Raw genomic sequence first — 7,990 nt, forward strand, 5'->3', positions numbered from 1 at the left:
ATCCACTGATATTGATCCATCTATGGTGCAGTCTACAATAAAGGCTAGTTCTCCCAAACTAACAATTCTTTACAAGATTATCTACATCTTTTACCTCCCAGGAAACTTTAAATTGTTTGTATAGTAGAATATATTTGGTTTTTATATGACATACTTAGCACTCCTGCAATATTTTTTTAATATACATGGAATAGTGGAAAAAAAAAGGAAAATACATAACAAGCAGACAAAATTGAAGAATATTAACACTATAATTAATCATATACAATCTATGGTAAGCTGTAAATAACATTTCATATCAATATATATAACCAAAAATGTGCTGTTCAAAAAAGCATGACATAAATAGAAGGGAAAAAATCACACTGATAAGCTGTAAATAACATTTCATCTGAATATAAACAAAAATTTCTGAAATAATTGACAAAGTTCAAGCTCAGCCTGTAATACATCCGAATATAATAAGTTGTATGGATTCAACTTACTTTCTAATCTCGCTACAGCTGCTGTTCGAATATCGAAACACTCTTCGTTTGAAACTATAGGAAATTGAGAATTATGGCAAAATTGGAACAAAATGAGAGGAATGAAGAACAAAAAGGGGAGATGGTGAATTCAGAAGAACTAATGATTAGAGCTAGGGTTTTGTGTAGCGGAGTGAAGACGAAGAAGAAACCTTCTTCAAATCATAGGTAGAATTCGTTTTAAATTTTAAAATCATAGGTAAATTTTAGAAATACCTTCTTCAATGAACTTCCTTGCTGATTCTAAACGATGCCAAAATTCTGAGAACTGAGGACATGATGGCGGAGTAGCGTTGATGATTAGGACAATAATAATCATCTTTGAAAGCGTAACCGATGAACTGAGGAGATGGGCCGAGGAGAAGGCGGAGAGATGGCGTAACCGAAGGAACATTTAGGGCTTTTGATTTCTGATGATGTTATAAGGGATAAGATTGGTATATTTAATTCGGTTGAAGGTTAATTTGGGGAGGGAAAAGTTTTTCAGGAACTCGCTCTTTTAAAGGGTAGATAGATAGATAGATAGATAGATAGAAATATAATAAATATAATAAATATAATATATATATATATATATAGAGCAAAACTTGTGTCCACTTAAGTGGACATCCACCAAACTTTTTAACCCTTGGATGTTTCCTAGGGATCCTTGCATGATATGAAGTGACTTTTTATATGTTAAATGAGTGGATATAAAGTTTGGTGGACACACTATTCACTATCCACTTAAGTTGACACAAGTTCTCCTCTATATATATATATAAATATAAATAATAAAAGATAATAAAATACAGTATAATATAATATAATATAATATGATATTAAAAAAATAATAATAATTTGATTTCGATAAACTCCCAACCTAACTCCAAGCCTAACTACAGCTGGTGACAGCCTGTCTGCAGCCCAACCCCCTTTTCTCCCTTCTCCCTCTCTCTTTCTCTCTCTTCTTCCTCAACCTTTTCCTCTCAAGCTCTCTCTCTCTCTTTCTCTCTATGAATTTCGTTTCTCTCTCTCTCTTCCTCTTTCCCCTCGTTGATCCTGGGACTTCTGAGATCTCTCGTTGCGGCTCTTGGATCCGGGTTCAGCGCTCCAAGGGCTTCGTTCGTCTTGACCCTGGTATCGCTGGATTTGGCCTTCCTCCGCTCAGTTTAGGGTTTCTACGTCGTGGAAGTTTGAATGCTGGATGCTCCGCTGAGGTACCGCCTTCTCTCTTTTGTTGTGAGTTGAATCTGTCAAGTTTATGATTGTTTGTGTTGTCAGTTGGGAGAAGTTTTAGATGAATCTAGGATTTACTCATTTTGTTTTTCCTTTGGCTGCTTTGCAAGCATAAATAATAGATGATTTTATGACTTCTTTGAAGCATGTGGAAAAAATACTGTTTTTAGTTTAGAGATCAACCTTATAGAAGCTTGATTTTATGCAAGAATTTGATTATTCAGGTAAGTGGAAGAAATACCGGTGTCCTACAGTTAAAAGGAATGACAAAGATTGTCTTTTGACTATTTGATAAATCAATATGTAGGTTATGCTGCGAGGAGGGTTTTTTGGGATGGTTGTTTTAGTGTGTCATTCAAATAGGTGGTAGCTGCGTAGGGTTGGACGCTTGGTCCTTTGGTTGCTTGAGTATTAGGTTATAAAAGTGTAAAAGTTTGTGTCTTTCAATTGGCCATTGTCCTCATTTTCCAGTATTTACCAATTGACATTGTGGTCTTCCTGTGAACGCTCTATTTTTGGCCAATGCCGTAAATTATTTTGTCTTGTTTGTCGTCAGTGAGGCTATTAATATTTATGGAAACTCTCTTTTCTGTACTTAATTTAATGTTGTCGGCTTCTGGTTAGCCTGCGGTTTTTAAGGGAGCTCCTTTCTTGACGAGTGCGATTGGGATTGACGTGTCACTTAGTGTCGGTATCTTGATGATTGCCAATAGGCAGTGATAGACAATGTCAAATAACACTAACTTTCAAGAAATGGAAGACAAATGAACCAACTAAAAAGAATAGACTTTGTGTATGGATATTACATGGATCATACTTATATTTTGCTTGTTTACAACCTCATCAACAGTATCAAATAATATGCATGTCAATGGTCACTCTCACTGGCGCATCTTTATACAAGATGTTGCACAAGAATATTGTAGCAAATATGTAGGTGTCTATTATTACAGAGAAAGATAATGAACAATTACTTGTAGATATGGACTTAAAAGATATCATATAACTTGCAAGATTTCGCTGGGATTACTTTGAGAAGAGTAGGATACAGGGACATGACTATATTGCAAGTAAGTTATATGATATCTTTTAAGTTCATGTTTACAAGTAATTGTTAATTATCTTTCTCTATAATAATAGACACCTACATATTTGCTACAATATTCTTGTGCAACATCTTGTATAAAGATGCGGCAGTGAGAGTGGCCATTGACATGCATATTATTTGATACTGTTGATGAGGTTGTAAACATGCAAAATATAGGTATGATCCATGTAATATTCATACACAAGCCTATTCTTTTTAATTGGTTCATTTGTCTTCCATTTCTTGAAAGTTAATGCTATTTGACATTGTCATTTAATGTAGTGCACATTCTTAGATGGAGACTAAGCAACTACCAAGAGTGCACCGTCTGAAGAGTTCCTAGTGAATTACTGATATAGGTACCTAATTGAGATAAATGGAAAGATTCAATAAATATTTTGTTTTTTGTTGTTTAGATTACTATTGACATATTTATTTAGATAATTAATTAATGCATGAATTAAAAGGCATAAAAAAGTACTATCCATCTTTTGATTTTTTGAATAGTATATTTTTCTGCTGTTTTCACACAAGGTTTGATGCATTAGCTTTATCATACTGAATTTTGAGCATGTTTGTAAAATATAGCTGAAACCAAGCTATATAGTCGATAATGGTTGACAACATTTAATAATGCTGATGTAGAATAATAATTCTAACTACGAGATATGAGGTTTGAAGTAATTGAAGTTGAACGGGTAATGCAATATTAGGAACAAATCATTGAATTTAAAGTTCGTGATTAAACTTGAAGTTACTTTATTCACCTATAAAACCGATCCGATACTGCTAAAACTACAGAATATCCGATACTTATACCAATTGGCAATAAACATGCAATCCAAATCTCGACCAGTTTTGAAATTTCAAACATTGTTTCCACATAAACAATGCACCACAACCCAGCATGCAAAGTTCCTGCATTGCCTGAACCACGGTTAATAGGTTCAAAAGTATAGACATTCTTTTTAGAAAATGTCTGAGATATAATTCCTTTTCTAATTCATTCCTTTTTAAATTTCACAAATCATCCCTGAACTTTGGAGTGTTTTGCACAACCCTCCCCGCACCCCCGAACTTTATAAATTAGATAACACCTTGTGAACCTGTCTTACTAAAATATGATGGCAGTTCGTTTAAGCTGCCCTGTGCTTGGCTTATGACATGTATTAGAGAAGTCTGCCCCTATTTACTTGATATATCTGCTATATTGCCCTTTTTAAGGTACTGTCCCGAGGTATACATTGGTAGTAGGGGCCACCAAATCAAAAGCTGCCATGGCTTCAAGCGTATAAAGGACTAGGAGCATAGATGGATCGATGCCAAACATAATAAAAATAAAAATAAAAGGTCTTGAATCATTCCCCGTCAACTTTTATCTATAGAGTGCAAAACAAAAAAAAATTGTAGGTATGAGTACATATACATGTCTTTTACTGGCAAGTGAGAGACGTTGAACTATGACATAGGAACAAGAATGCCTAAGTTCCACGGCTACGGGTACAGCCTTACATGACACGAAAAATTTGTAAAAGGTAGGATACAGGGACATGACTATATGTGTATGTTATGTACATTTATATATTTAAACTTTATAATTTATATTAGATAAATATCATTTTTTCATTTACATAAGACCAATGTATAAGAAATAGACGTGAAGTGTAGGATATACGTCCAAGAAGTGTATGAGGAGTGTTTTAAATTAAAACATGTAATATATAGTTGAGTATATGCTTAAGCAAACATATCATATATTCGAGAATTGTCCAAGAAGTTTCAGTATGTGTACAGGTAAGGGTGTGTGTTGGGTACGGGTTTGGCTGCCTTACAGAAGTATCCAGGTAATATAGCTTCTAATGGATACCATGATTATCATTATTTGATAATATTTGATGCTTCGTTCACACAATGTTATAATTCATTTGCTTACATTATTACTTTTAAGAGCACCCTTAGTGTAGCCCTGTTTTAAGAAGCCCAAGTGTTAACATGTTTAGCACTTGGTAAGGTGGTGGTCTGATGATTGAGGAACCAGACTTGGTTAATCCATCTACCTCTTTGCACTTGGTTGAGTTTACAATTTTGCTTGGAATTGTGCAACTTGAGTTCCCTTTTGGCCCCCTTTATCTGTCTTATCATAACTGAAGTTTATTATTCTGATTTCTAAGAACTCTTTACTTTATTTTGTCCATATTCTATAATGAGAATGAACGATTCGTGAAGTTTGATTATACGTGAATACTTTAGTTTTGTCATGAAATATTTTACTTGGTTCTTTTGTTTATGTTTTACTATAACTTATACCATGGGCTGGATGTAGGAGACATGTCATGCACAAGACTAACAATAGAAATCTTTGTGAGAAACCATTATTAATGATATTTTCAGCGTAAAACATCTTCAATAAAAGTCTAGAAGCTTTTTGTTTAACACTTGTAAGTGTTAATATATTTTTCTTCAATTCTTGCAAAATAACTTCCAGCCGTACGTTGTGCTAATAGATTGCGGATTTAGTTGTTTCTTCTCTATAATAAATGTTGTAAAACTTGCACCTTCCAACATTTTAACCTTCTGGTACAGGTTTTTATGGCTCTAAGACAGAAATTCCAGCATTATCTTAGGGAAGAAGTCAGCTGGTCCCTTATGCATTTAAGATGTTTTAGGTCGAACGTTGACTGGAAAAGACTTCGTCCTATGATCCTTAAAAGAATAAATAATAGGGTCAAGGACTATCCGTTGAAGAGCATGACTCCTGTAGCAAACGATGTCCTTGAGTCCCGAAAACTTTTGATCCAAGGTGTTTCTACTCTTCTCAAAGTAATCCCAGCGAAATCTTGCAAGTAAGTTATATAATATCTTTTAAGTCCATATCTACAAGTAATTGTTAATTATCTTTCTCTGTAATAATAGACACCTACATATTTGCTACAATATTCTTGTGCAACATCTTATATAAAAATGCACTAGTGAGAGTGACCATTGACATGCATATTATTTGATACTGTTGATGAGGTTGTAAACATGCAAAATATAAGTATGATCCATGTAATATCCATACACAACCCTATTCTTTTTAATTGGTTCATTTGTCTTCTATTTCTTGAAAATTAATGCTATTTGACATTGTCATTTAATGTAGTGCACATTCTTAGATGGAGACAAAGCAACTACCAAGAGTGCACCGTCTGAAGAGATCCTAGTGAATTACTGATATCGGTACCTAATTGAGATAAATGGAAAGATTCAATAAATATTTTGTTTTTTGTTGTTTAGATTACTGTTGATATATTTATTTAGATAATTAATTAATGCATGAATTAAAAGGCATAAAAAGTACTATCCATCTTTTGATTCTTTGAATAGTATGTTTCTGTTGTTTTCACTCAAGGTTTGATGCATCAGCTGTATCATACCGAATTTTGATCATGTTTGTAAAATATAGCTGAAACCAAGCTATATAGGCGATAATGGTTGACAACATTTAATACATGCTGATGTAGAATAATAATTCTAACTATGAGATATGAGGTTTGAAGTAATTAAAGCTGAATGGGTAATGCAATATTAGGAACAAATCATTGAATTTAAAGTTCATGATTAAACTTGAAATTACTTTATTCACCTATAAAACCGATCCGATACTGCTAAAACCACATAATATCCGATACTTAAACCAATTGGCAATAAACATGCAATCCAAATCTCGACCAGTTTTGAAATTTCAAACCTTGTTTCCACATAAACAATGCTCCACAACCCAGCATGCAAAGTTCCTGCATTGCCTGAACCACAGTTAATAGGTTCAAAAGTATAGACATTCTTTTTAGTAAATGTCTGAGATATAATTCCTTTTCTAATTCATTCCTTTTTAAATTTCACAAATCATCCCTGAACTTTGGAGTGTTTTGCACAACCCTCCCCGCACCCCCGATCTTTATAAACTAGAGAACACCCTGTGAACTTGTCTTACTAAAATATGATGGTAGTTAGTTTAAGCTGCCATGTGTTTGGCTTATGACATGTTTTAGAGAACTCCGCCCCTATTTATTTGATATATCTGCTATATTGCCCTTTTTAAGGTACTGTCCCGAGGTATACATTGGTAGCAGGGGCCACCAAATCAAAAGCTGCCATGGCTTCAAGCGTATCAAGAAGGACCGGGAGCATAGATGGATCGACGCCACTGTTAATGACATCCTTAGCCCCGTTAAGCCTTCCACCTCCAAACCATGTTCCAGCCAACGATAAGCCACGACCAGCGTTTTGACTTCGATCGCATCCCTGCAGTCCTCGAACTCTGTTTCCAAGCCGGAGCCAAAGTTTCAGATGAAACCTCTTACAACCTAACACTAGATACAAAAGAATTGTATCAGATTGGTCAAGAGACTCTGGATGCATGGGAAAAAGTTAGGGATGGAGTTCAGAAGCTCCTGTTTGTGTACCCAGCCAAAGTTTGTGAGCACTGCTCAGAGGTTCACATTGGGCCCTCAGGTAATAAAGTTCGCGCTTGTGGGGTTTTTAGGTATGAGGGGTGGCGTGGGGCCCACCTGTGGAGGAAGGCGGGGGTGGATGATTTGGTGCCTCTGAAGGTTGTGTGGCACCGACGGCCTCATGATCCTGAGGTGCTTGGGGATGCTGGACGGGGGTATTATGGTCATTCCCCGGCTGTGGTGGAGCTATGTATGCAGGCTGGTGCTAGAGTGCCAAAGAAGTACTTCTGTATGATGAAGCTGCTGGAATTAGCCCCTAATGTTGTTAAAGAAAAAGGTATGAATGTTTAGCCGAGGTTTAAATGAGAAAATTTTGGGATTTGTATGACCTTTCTTATAAAAAAAATATTAAAGGGGAAGTATAGCTACTTCAGTTATTTTCGTCGTTGAGACAATTAATATGGTGCTTTGAAAGCAAAAAGAAAAATAATCTAGCTCAGGAGGCACCCTAATAGATCTGCATTTTGAAAAGGATTTAGGTCTAAATACAAATATATGGAAGATAGCATTTGATGGATTTTAAAAGGATTTCTCAAAACACAATTGTTGATTATTGACATTTTTGCTTTGAAACTACAGGGCAACCACCACCTTCCCAGTGGCAACAACCCGAGAAGCAAGATCCCGAAAAGCTACTTCCCTCACTTCCCACTTCTTTTAGTAGCTCA

General features: G+C 35.2%; 1 pseudogene; it reads left to right on the plus strand.

The window, feature by feature from the left end:
* Positions 1,478–7,990, plus strand: part of LOC109851361 — a 21,058-nt pseudogene continuing 14,545 nt past the window's right edge.

This window comes from Asparagus officinalis, chromosome 8, assembly GCF_001876935.1.
Source record: "Asparagus officinalis chromosome 8, Aspof.V1, whole genome shotgun sequence".
In the NCBI taxonomy this organism is placed as follows: Eukaryota; Viridiplantae; Streptophyta; class Magnoliopsida; order Asparagales; family Asparagaceae; genus Asparagus; species Asparagus officinalis.